General features: G+C 36.7%; 1 protein-coding gene across 2 annotated transcripts in view; it reads right to left on the reverse strand.

The window, feature by feature from the left end:
• LRRC7 (leucine rich repeat containing 7) overlaps nucleotides 1-12,933 on the reverse strand; it is a 622,375-nt gene that overhangs the window by 252,543 nt on the left and 356,899 nt on the right. The window lies entirely within an intron of this gene.

Raw genomic sequence — 12,933 nt, forward strand, 5'->3', positions numbered from 1 at the left:
ACACAAATGAACCCATTAGTATTTTACTCTGATTTTTCAGTGTCCCCTTCCCTCTGAAAATAACAAAATTTGGTTTATGAATGTTCTCTATTAAGTAAAATTTTCTTATCAAATTTATCAGTTTACATCATATGTAGAATAATTCAGCTTAATCTATAGTGTTTGACAAAAGCTGTTACAGGGGACAACAACACTGAAGAAATCAATGAGATACAGAAGGGAACATACTGTAAAAGAGTGTGCTTTATTATATTCAAAGAATTTTGAGTAGAATCATGTTTTTGGTTATAAAAAATAATTATTCATTCTTTCTGTTTATTTTTTACTAAATATTTAACAACAACTTTTACCAGATATCTTCATGTTTTAACAAAATATTTGTAACTTGTATCTTGAAACATATTTTTTTTTAAATTGATTTGATTTTAAAATTATATATGCATATATGAGAACAAAATCATTTACAAAGTAAATATTTACTGGAAACACATAAGTAGCTAAAATTAATATACAATGACTATTTTAAATTAAATTGGTTAAACAACCACCTTTTTTATTTTAAAAATTGTCATTTTTAGGACAGTCATTTATACAGCTTGTGAACCTGAATCCATTATGTTTGATTTACTGTAAAGTGACAAATGATCACAAATTAGAATGACAGACTCTTATTGAACATAATTTTTCAGCAGGAGCCATCCTGAATCAATTAATCACACTATTACTTTAATTCTGCTTTTCTTTTTTTCCAGAAAAGTCACCAATTGCATGTTTCAATTAATGACTTATACGTATTTCACTTACAACTTTGATGTACATTTTATTCAAATTAATTAAATGTTCTATTTTATTAACATATAATTTAAAAATTGGATATGCTTAAATAGCTAAACAAAGCAAATTACAGTTTCTCAGATAAATGCAATTATGGTTATATAAAATATTAAATAATGATTAAATACCTTATCTTCATTAGAAATTTCTCTTTGCTCCAGTTAGAGATTTACATTTTCAATTAAAAACAGAAACATTATCTTATGTTACAATATTTTTGCATACAACTGAAATTAATGCACATTAATCTTCAAGCATTTTTGCAGTAGAAAGCAAGAACTAGAGTCTTCAAATCTATATGATTATTAATTACAGTGTAACTTTGGATATTCTCTAACTGTTGAATCAATGCTTACATAAGGTGGATTAAAAATGCACATAGACTCTTTGAGCAAAAATTGTCTACAGGCAAACTTAATGGACAGGCAGTACATACACAGATTATCTGTGAGGATACTTTGTCTCAAATTTTGCTCGAGTTTTAGTTTCATTTATTTTCTTGGTATAATATTAAATAGTTATTTAGAGAGGTGTTAGACAAATTGATATAGCTATTTCACAGCATTATCTTAATTCTCCCGATATATGTTTATTAAATTCACATTCTTAGTATAGAAGGAATATATTGGCATGTGCAAAATGTTACAAAGAATTTTATATTTCCTATTTTATATGTAAAACTATTTTATAATTTAGATGAGGATAATGCTATACAGCTCAAGTTGAATATAATTGTTCACTTTGTGTATTTTTCTAGATAGTTGGAAATATGCAACTGGATATCTGCCAAACTCAAAGCAATGAAATCTTAGTGCTTTGTTTCAGATCTCTCTCCCTTATCATTTGACCTTCTCATAGGGCATACAGATTATTCAAGAATGAATTTGTTTACAGAATAGTAATATAGCAGTCAGTAATCTCATCCCACTATTGAACTTTCAAGCCAAAATTCAACACTGAAAGCTTAAAGTGTTACAGCACACAATTTGACTTTGAAGTGAAGGCACAAGAACATATCATTTTATTTAAACAGCACAGTGAGCAATATATAAATTTTTATAATGGCAAGTAACACTTCATTCTTCAAATACATTGCAAAAAATTTTCCAACCTATCTGTCATTTGCAGTGAGACTATTAAAACTCAATGAATTAAAACTTATGAATGTGTTTCTATGACAAAATACAGTCATCTGACAGAGAAGTCTTTAGCTAAACAGTAAGAAAATGTAAAACATTATTTTGTATATAAAAGGTTGAATTAATAAATACAATTTGTGTCAAAGCTAAATCAACTTATGAAATTCCTTTGCTTTGAAACACACTGTATAATGTTTTGAAATATTTTGTTGATATGCTAAGGTATTTAATTTCATGAGGTAGTTCACTTATTGACTTAATAAATAAATGTAAGAGTATTTTATCCATGGCCTTCAAGTCACTACAGGAGTGCATGAAGAGGTAGAAAAGAGAAGGAATGACAGATTCTGTTTAGAGAATTGAACAAAAAATTTGAAGGGATAATCTGTGATTGGAGCCATTATGTTGCAATAAGAGATTGCCATACAGTGAAAAAGAGGGAGATCTAGGCAGAGGGCATTACAGATATGAATTTATTACTTGGAAATGGTGAGACAGTCTTTTTTTGAGGGAGCTTAATATGGAGAAAATTGTTGAAAGATGAAGCAACTTGTCCTTACACATTTATTTCTCTACTTCACTTTTATTGTTCAACCTTAAAAAAGCTGTTTCAGGTGAAATCCTTACTTGTGGACTCGATCCGGAACTCTATCAACCTTTTCTAGGAAGCATCTGGTTTAAGCTTTCCTCCCTTTCTTTGTCTTATCCTCTCTACTTTCCCCCGCCTTGGGCTGCGTGCCACCCACATCTCTGCTGCCTCCACTTCCATGTATACCACATGCCTAGCTCAAGTCAATATTTCTTTCTTGTTCATGGAACTAAAATTTGTTGAGCATCTACTGTGTTCCAGGCAATGTACTAAAGAAATGAGAGCAAAATGAGCTGTCCTCCTTTCTTCTCTTCTGAAAAGGGTACTCTATCCTACTTACTCATCTAGTATTCACTCATCAATCCACTGCTCTGTGGAATTCTAGTCCTTCCAACTTAATATAACTGCCTCTGTTTTAGGAAGTTAGTATTACTAGCAGTTAATCATGCCAGTTTGGGTGACACAGAAAGAAATCTAAAGCTGACTTCTACTGATCTTGGGTTGTCTGTTGACCTTAAGATAGTTATTTGACTTCCCTGAGCCACTGCTTTCTCATTCTATAAAACAAACATAATGCTCCTTTCCTCAGTCTTAAGTGAAGTTCAAAATGAAGTATGATTATATGCTTTATAATGCTTCACCCAATGCCTTGCACATAGAAGTTCAAGGAACTTAAGTGTCCATGTCCAAAAGCCCTTATAATTCCAAATCCAACTAATACTTCCCAGTTTTTGTCTTTGGGATCCCTTTGCTCTCTTTGACTTTTTGATTATTTGCTTCATCAAACCTCTCTACTTCCTTAGGTTCTATGATGAGGCACTCTTCTGCTTTCGTTTCTCCACCATGGACTCATTATCTGCCTGGTCTGTAAATGCTGGTTTTCTGTTTTAAGTCTATTGCTTTCATCACTCAGATTGACTGATCTGTTCTCACTGTTTCAAATGACATCTCTACTAATGATGCCCAAATCCAGATTTACAGCCCAGATATCTGTCTTTGAGCTTCAAACTCCCATATTTAACTCTATACTAGGCATAGAATTGAATGCCTTAAAATTGACTTCATTGTTTCCCCTCTAGACTAGCTTATCTTTCTGGAAATATTATTATTATATTTATTTTAAATTCATTGATTTACATTCACTGTTCTATACAACATCACAATTTCTTGCCTGGATAATTAAATCAGTCTGTTCATCCATCTTTTCTCCCTCAAATTCATATTCCACATGGTTGCCAAAGAAATTTAACCATATCACTCTCTGTTATGTACTGAATTGTGTCTCTCCTTCCTCCAAATTCATGTGTTGATGTCTTTAACACCTAGTACCTCAGAATATGACTATATTTAGAAATAGGGTGTTTAAACTGGTAACTAAGTTAAATTGAAGTCAGTAGGGTGGACTTTAATCCAATAAGGTAACAAATAACTGCTTTCCTTAAAAGAAGAGGAGATATGGGCACAGATTCAGAGGGAAGACCATGTGAAGACATAGACATTGGTGATGTGCAAGTCAAGTTGAGAGACCTTGAAGAAATCAGCCACCCTAACACCTTGTTCTTAGACTGCTAACCTCTAAAACTGAGAAAATAAATTTTTATTGTTTAAGCCATTCAGTCTGAAATACTCTGTTATGGCGACCTCAGCAAATAAATGCACTACCCTGGGCAATACACCGTTGCCCAGAGTGCATTGGATAGAATCTCAAGGTCCCACACATCCCTATCTAGCTTCCTTGCTGACCACTCCATACCATCGTGCTATGTTTCAGCAATCCTCAACTGCTTGCAGTTACCTGTGTAGACTGTATTCTTTACCTGTGTACCTCTACTACAACTACCTCTATTACTACTAGAGGATTCTTTATCTGATTAATTCCTATCAAGTCCTTTGTTGTTTAGACGCTAAGTCATGTATGACTCTTAGGGACCCCCTGGACTGCAGCACGTCACACTTCCTTGTCCTTCACTATCTCCCAGAGTTTGCTCAAATCATGTCCATTGAATCAGTGATGCTATGTAGCCATCTTATCCTCTGCCACTTCCTTCTCTTTTTGCCTTCAATCTTTCCCAGCATCATTGTCTTTTCCAAAGTCAGCTCTTTTGCATCAGGTGGCCAAAGTACTGGAGTTTCAGCTTCAGTCCTTCCAATTAATATTCAGGATTGATTTCCTTTATGATTGACTGGTTTGATCTCTTTGCTGTCCAAGGGACTCTCAAGAATCTTTTCCAGCACCACAGTTAGAAAGCATCCATTCTTTGGTGCTCATGCTTCTTTGTGGTCTAATTTTCACTTCCACATGTGGTTACTGGAAAAACCACAGCTTTGACTATATACACCTTTGTTGGCAAAGTGATATCTAGTCCTTTAAAATCAACTTAATCACTATCTTTCCAGGAACCATCCCTTACCCTAAAGTGATTTTTGAGTAATGCACATAGAAATCTTATAAAATATAAATAAGCAGAAAAATGAGGAAAAGTCACCATAAATGTTTAACCCTAGTATGACTATTGTAACTCTAACATTTTCTTTCCAGTCTTTTTAGGTTAGTTTTTACACAATTGAGATTTTACTACACAAGCTTCCCTGGTGGCTCAGAGGGTAAAGCATCTGCCTGCAATGTGGGAGACCTGGGTTCGATCCCTGGGTGGGGAAGATTCCCCTGGAGAAGGAAATGGCAACCCACTCCAATATTCTTGCCTGGAAAACCCCATGGATGGAGAAGCCTGGTGGGCTACAGTCCACAGAGTCGCAGAGTCGGACATGACTGAGCGACTTCACTTTCACTTTCACTTTTATTTGATGTGATGCTATTATTTGAGCATTTTCCTATTAAAACATGATTTTAATAACTTCATATTTCACCAGGTTGACTTATCTCAATTAATCTAATCATTTCTCCTAGAATTAGAAATTCAGAAGTTATCAGTGATTGCCCTAAGCTTAATAATCTGTGTATCAGTTGCACATCTTCATCAGAGCATATCACTAAAACTTAGTCAGTCCAAACTAAACTCAACATTTCTAACTAGGATCTGTCCTATCCCTTCCATCTCTCCAAAACTTCTTATGTATTTGTTTATAGCACAATAATTCAACAAGGCTGTTAAACTAGCAACCAGTGTTTCATCCTGATGTCTCATTTCCTTCAATACTTCCCAACTCAAATTCAATCATTAAAGTGTTTTTGACTCTCTGTCTTTTAACTATATCTTGTGTCTTTCCTTTCCACTCCATTGTTACTCGTTTAAACTAGTTCACATGATCTCTATGCTATTCAGTTTCTCTCAATCTATCTCTCTATCTCCAGACACCTCAATTCCATCTTCCAACAATTTGCTTCATAACTGCTAATATAACTATTAAAGATTCAAAGTGATCATGTCACTCCTTAGGTTACTGGACTTAAATGTATCATTGAATCTTTCAATACCGTGCTTTGACCCTTTAAATGATTTTGTGCTTAGTTTTTTTTATGTGTTACACAATCCTTCTTGCACTCCTCTGAGGGAATCAGTTGACTTTTCCACTCTTAAAGAAGTTTGTTTTGACTGTCTACTTATGTGTCTGTTCTCAGATTGGGAACTTAGAAGAAGCTATAAAACCAAAAAAAAAAAAATTGCTAACAGGTCTAAATATTTATGTTGACAAAATCTTCAAGTAGGCTCAAGGTAGGAAGGATATTAAAAGAGAAAGCAGAATAAAATATAAGAAACTTGTTATAGAATCACATCCAGAACTGAAATAAATTTTTTTTTTTTACATTTCTAAGTTCCTCTGACATGGAAATGTATGATAATTTTGTAATAGAGTCTTTACTAATGTAATTATACCAGAATACCTAAGGGCCTGAAAAAAATATTACATAGTACACCTACTGTGAGTTTAAATTTTATATACAGATATACACACTTTTTGGGAGAAGGCAATGGCAACCCATTCCAGTACTCTTGCCTGGAAAATCCCATGGGCGGAGGAGCCTGGTAGGCTGCAGTACATGGGGTCGCTAAGAGTTGGACACGAATGAGTGACTTCACTTTCACTTTTCACTTTCATGCATTGGAAAAGGAAATGGCAACCCACTCCAGTGTTCTTGCTTGGAGAATCCCAGGGATGGGGGAGCCTGGTGGGCTGCCTGTCTATGGGGTTGCACAGAGTCGGACACGACTGAAGCGACTTAGCAGCAGCAGCAGCAGCAGCAGCAGCAGCATACACACTTTGTACTTTATATGTATATTAATATATATGTATCATACATATTTACATATACTTTTCATGGTTTAGTAGATTCACAAATCTTGAAAAAACAGTAAAGATACTGCTAAAAACATTAGTATTCTAAGAATAACTCAATAAATCACAAGTAGTAATCAACAGAGTTACACATTCATTATTTTAAACATGGAAATGTAATGGAGCCTTGATGGTAAGCAGTAATTACCAAAGGAGCACTAATGCAGAATTGATATTCAGCGCTAGAAAATTAATTTTGAAGCTAATTGAAAAGAAACTGTGTTTTGAATAACACCACTATAAGTAATGGTTATTATTATGATTTTTAAGAATGTTTTGATGTATGCCTTATATGGGAAACCAGGTAATACATATATTCTGAAGGCAGGATTATAGTAAGATGCTTTATAAATAGAAAATGTTAAGTAGTCCTTGAAGTCAGAAGGTCTGTGTTCTAAAGAGTCTGGAAGCCATCAGATCCTAACCTCTAAATGCTCTTTACTTTTACTTTGGGGAGATGAAAGGATACACCATTGTACCATTGAGCCTGTTACTGTGAGCCACACAGTGTTGGTTTATCACATTCTCTTTAGCTTTATGGTTATTTTCAGACCCTGCAGCTTCCCCACTCCTGGCACAGCAATACTCTCTCCCTTGAAAACCGCATCGCCCATAAAGAACAATTAGTTTTATTGGAGAGGAAGTAAGGAGAAGATTCTATTTTCTTTTATTTTTACCATCTATTTGTTTCAGACCTAGTGACTTACACACACACACACACACACACAAATCCCAAATCTCCTTTTTCCATTAGAAGATTCACTCACCTTCCTTTCCAATATTTCAATGCCAGAAATAGTAACAGATTTACTATATGGGCTTCCCTGGTGGCTCAGAGGTTACAGCGTCTGCCTGCAATGCGGGAGACTTGGGTTCAATCCCTGGGTCGGGAAAATCCCCTGGAGAAGGAAATGGCAACCCATTCCAGTACTCTTGCCTGGAGAATCCCATGGATGGAGGAGCCTGGTAGGCTACAGTCCACGGGGTCCCAAAGAGTCGGACACGACTGAGCGACTTCACTTCACTTCTACAGGAAAAACATCTTGTTGACTGTATCTTAGGTTTCATTCCATCACCATCTGAGAATTTGCTACCTTGACAAATACAAATCAACTCATAATTAAGTATTAAATGAGATGTACTAGTTGCTGTTCAGTCACTAAGTCACGTCCAACTCTTTGTGATCCCTGGACTGCAGCATGCCAGGCTCCTCTGTCCTCCACTATTTCCAGGACTTTGTTCAAATTCATGTTCATTGAGTCAGTGATGGTATCTACCCATCTCACTCTCCATCACTGGTTTCTCCTTTACCTTCAATCCTTCCCAGTATCAACATTTTTTCTGATAAGTTGGTTCTTTGCATCAGGTGGCCAAAGTATTGGAGCTTCAGTTTCAGCATCAGTCATTTCAATGAATATTCAGGGCTGATTTCCTTTAGGATTGAATGGTTTGATCTGTTTGCAGGGCAGGGGACTCTCAACAGTCTTCTCCAACACCACATTTCAAAAGCATCAATTCTTTGGCCTTCTTTATGGTCTATTGCACATCTGTACATGACTCCTGGAAGACCTTTGGTGGCAGAGTCAACAAAAGAAGATGTCTCTTCTTTTCAATATGCTGTCTAGGTTTGTCATAAATTTCATTCCAAGGAGCAAGCATCTTTTAATTTCATGGTTGCAGTCACCATCTGCAGTGATTTAGGAGCCCAAGAAAATAAAATCTGTCATTGCTTCCACTTTTTACCTTTCTATTTTCCATGAGGTGGTAGGACCAGACGTCATGATCTTAGTTTTTTTAATGTTGAATTTTCAGTCAACTTTTTCACTCTCCTCTTTCACCCTCATCAAGAGGCTCTTTAATTCCTCTTCACGTTCTGCAATTATAGTGGTATCATCTGCACATCTGAATTTCATATTAACAAATATCATTGTTGATATTTCTCCTGGAAATATTGATTCCAGCTTGTGATTCATCCAGCCAGGCATTTTACATAAAATACTCTGAATATAAGTTAAATAAGCAGCATGATAATATACAGCCTTGTATTTCCTCCTTTCCCAATTTGGAACCAGTCAATTGTTCCATGTCTGGTTCTAATTGTAGCTTCTTGACCTGTATACATGTTTCTCAAGAGTCAGGTCAGGTGGTCTGGTAGTCCCATCTCTTTAAGAATGTTCCACACTTTATTGTGATACACACAATCAAAGGCTTTAGCATAGTCAATGAAGCAGAAACAGATGTTTTCCTGGGACTCCCTGCTTTCTTCATGATTCAACAAATGCTGGCAATTTGATCTCTGGTTCCTCTGCCTTTTCTAAACCCAGCTTGTACATCTGGAAGTTCTCAGTTCACATACTGCTGAAGCCTAGCTTGAAGGATTTGAGCATTACATTGCTAGCGTAAAATGAGTGCAACTGTACTATAGTTTGAGTGTTCTTTGGAATTCCCCTTCTTTGGGATTAGAATGAAAATTTACCTTTTCCAGTCTTGTGGTCATTTCTGAGTTTTCCAAATTTGCTGACATATTGAGTGCAGTACTTTAACAGCATCATCTTCTAGGCTTTGAAATAGCTTGACTGAATTTCATCATCTCCACCAGCTTTTTTCATGGTAATGTTTCCTAAGGCCCACTTCACTTCACACTCCAGGAGGTATGGCTCTAGGTTAGTGACCACATCATGTTGGCTATCCAGATCATTAAGACCTTTCTTGTATAGTTCTTCTGTGTATTATTGCCACCTGTCTTTAATTTCTTCTGCTTATGTTAGGTCCTTACAACTTCTGTCCTTTACTATGCTCATCCTTGCATGAAAGGTTCCCTTGGTATCTCCAATTTTCTTGAAGAAATTTCTAGTCTTTCTCATTCTATTGTTTTCCTCTATTTCTTTGCATTGTTTAAGAAGACCTTCTTATCTCTCCTTGCTTTTTCTGGGATTCTCCATTCAGTTGGGTATATCTTTCCTTTCTCCCTTGCCTTTTGCTTTTCTTCTTTCCTCAGCTATTTGTTACACCTCTTCAGACCACCACTTTGCCTTAATGGATTTCTTTTTCTTTGGGATGGTTTTGGTCACTGCCTTATGTACAATATTATGAACCTCCATCCATAGTTCTTCAGGTACTCTGTTTATCAGCTCTAATACCTTGAATCTGTCACCTTCCACTGTATAATCAATAAAGATTTGATTTAGGTCATACCTGAATGGCCTAGTGGTTTTTCCCTACTTTCTTCAATTTAAGTCTGAATTTTGAAATAAGGAGCTGATCTGTGACACAGTTAGCTATAGGTCCTGTTTTGGCCGACTGTACAGAGCTTCTTCATCTTTGGCTGCTCAGAACATAATGAATCTGATTTCAGTGTTGATCATCTAGTGATGTCCATGTGCAGAGTCATCTCTTGGGCTGTTGGAAAAGGGTGTTTTCTATGACCAGCATATTCTCTTGACAAAAGCCTGTTAGCCTTTGCCCTCCCTCATTTTGTACTTCAAGGACAAACTTTCCTATTACCTGAGGTATCTCTTGACTTCCTACTTTCACATTCCAATTCCCTATGATGAAAAGTATATCTTTCTTTTGGTGTTAGTTCTAGAAGGTGTTGTAGATCTTCACAGAACTGGTCAACTTCAGCTTCTTCACCAGTGGTTTGGGTATAGACTTGGATTATTGTGATGCTGAATGGTTTGCCTCGGAAATGAACTGAGATCATTTTGTCACTTTTGAGGTTGCCCTCAAGTATTGCATTTCAGACTCTTTTTGACCATAAGGGCAACTCCATTTCTTCTGAGGGGTTCTTATAATGGTCATCTGAATTAAATTTGCCCAATCCCATCCATTTTAGTTCACTGATTCCTAAGATGCCATTGATTCCTAAGACACTGAAGTTCAATCTTGCCATCTCTTGCTTGATAATGTCCAATTTACCTTGATTCATAGACCTAAAATTCCAGATTCCTCTGTAATAGTGTTCTTTAGAGCATCAGAGATGTGTTTAGACACAGTTATTCCCTTCCAAACATTCTGTATACCCCAAAATGTTCTTCTGCTTTGGCAGTAGCACCTAGAAATTATGTCTTCCCTCATTACTGATGATGGATCTGAAGTTATCCTGTTTAGAGGCTGACTTTCAGATCACTCCTGACATGACTGGTACTTTGTTCAGTAACTATGGATCTCTGTCATCTATACAAAAAGAATTGCCATCAGTGGCTCACTTATTCTGATGCTCTTTAAGGACCTTACTTTCTTGGCTGTCAGAATCTAATGACTATTAGCATTGGCTCATAGAAGTTCACTACTGCTCCATTCCATTACCACCCTTACTTCTTCCTTCTAATAATTAGACTTCGTGCAGCCTAGTGCTTAATCTGGGCTTCCTTGGTGTCTCAGATGATAAAGAATCTGCTTGCAATGCAGGAAACCTGAGTTCAATCCCTGGGTTGGGAAGATCCTCTGGAGGAGGGCATGGCAACCCACTCTAGTATTGTTGCCTGGAGAATCCCATGGACAGAGGAGCCTGGCAGGGTACAGTCCATCAGAATGGCAAAGAGTTGGACACGACTGAGCGACTAAGTACAGCACAGTGCTTACTGCATTGAATAGCTGGCAATTAATAAATATTTGTTGACTATTAAAGAGATGATTTACAGATGGTCAGCTGACACCTCTACTAGAACCATAGTTGCAATATAAGTACCTGCACTGGTAATTAGTTTACCCTTTTCAGGCAAGGGAAGCTATTTTCTCTAGATTTGTTCTGGGTAAAGTGGACATAGTTACCCTGTGTGAGGATGTTCTCAGGGAGAATAATTAAAATTACCCTATTTTTATACTTGTGGTCAATACTCATTCTATCTCTAATGCCAAACTGCAGCAGGCAACAAACAGATGCTGAGAGTTTCTCAAGGACCAGCTTATCTTTGTGCCCTCATGTTCTTTTTCACTAGAAAAGAAAATAGTTAACTCACTTGCAATGCAGTTGTTTCCATATAGTACTTAGTAAGCCTAAGTCTATATTATATTTTATTTGTTTAAATATTAAAGTTTCTCTAACATATAATATGGTATTAGCTCCATGATTCCATGTATCCAGTGACAAAAAGATTGTCACCCCACTTTTTCTTCTTTGGTTACAGAGTTCCCACTGAAGTCTAGAGGTTTTTTAATGTTTTGAGCTCAGTGTTCATATCCTTTGTTTAAGTTTGTGTTTCATCAGTCGTATAAATCTTACAAATGGTCCTTTAATCATGTGAAATACTGGGCAGGATGAAGCACAAGCTGGAATTGATTGGCAGGAGAAATATCAATAACCTCAGACATACAGGTGATACCACCCTTATGGCAGAAGCTGAAGCAGAACTAAAGAGCTTCATGATGAAAGTGAAAAAGCTGGATTAAAACTCAACATTCAAAAAACAAAGATCATGGCATCTGGTCTCATCACGTCATGGCAAATAGATGGGGAGACAGTGGAAACAGTGACAGACTTTTTTGGGGGGGGGGCTCCAAAATCATGCAGATGGTGACTGCAGCCATGAGATTAAAAGATGCTTGCTCCTTGGAAGAAAAGCTTTGACAAACCTATATAACATATTAAAAAGCAGAGACATTACTTTGCCAACAAAGGTATATATAGTCAAAGCTATGTTTTTTCCAGTCATGTATGGATGTGAGAGTTGGACCATAAAGAAAGCTGAGCACTCAAGAATTGATGCTTTTGAACTGTGGTGTTGGAGCAGACTCTGAGAGTCTCTTGGACTGCAGGGAGATCAAACCAGTCAATTCTAAAGGAAATCAACCTTGAATATTCATTGGAAGGACTGATGCTAAAGCTAAAGGTCTAATACTTTGGCCACCTTGATGTGAAGAACTGACTCATTGGAAAAGACTCTGATGCTGGGAGGGATTGAAGGCAAGAGGGGAGGCAGACAACAGAGGATGAGATGGTTGGACGGCATCACCGACTCAATGGACATGGGTTTGAGTAAACTCCGGGAGTTGGTGAAGGACAGGGAAGCCTGGCATGTTGCAGTCCATGGGGTCACAAAGAGTCAGACATGACTGAGCAACTGACCTGAACTG

The sequence above is a fragment of the Bos javanicus genome, chromosome 3 (genome assembly GCF_032452875.1).
Source record: "Bos javanicus breed banteng chromosome 3, ARS-OSU_banteng_1.0, whole genome shotgun sequence".
NCBI lineage: Eukaryota > Metazoa > Chordata > Mammalia > Artiodactyla > Bovidae > Bos > Bos javanicus.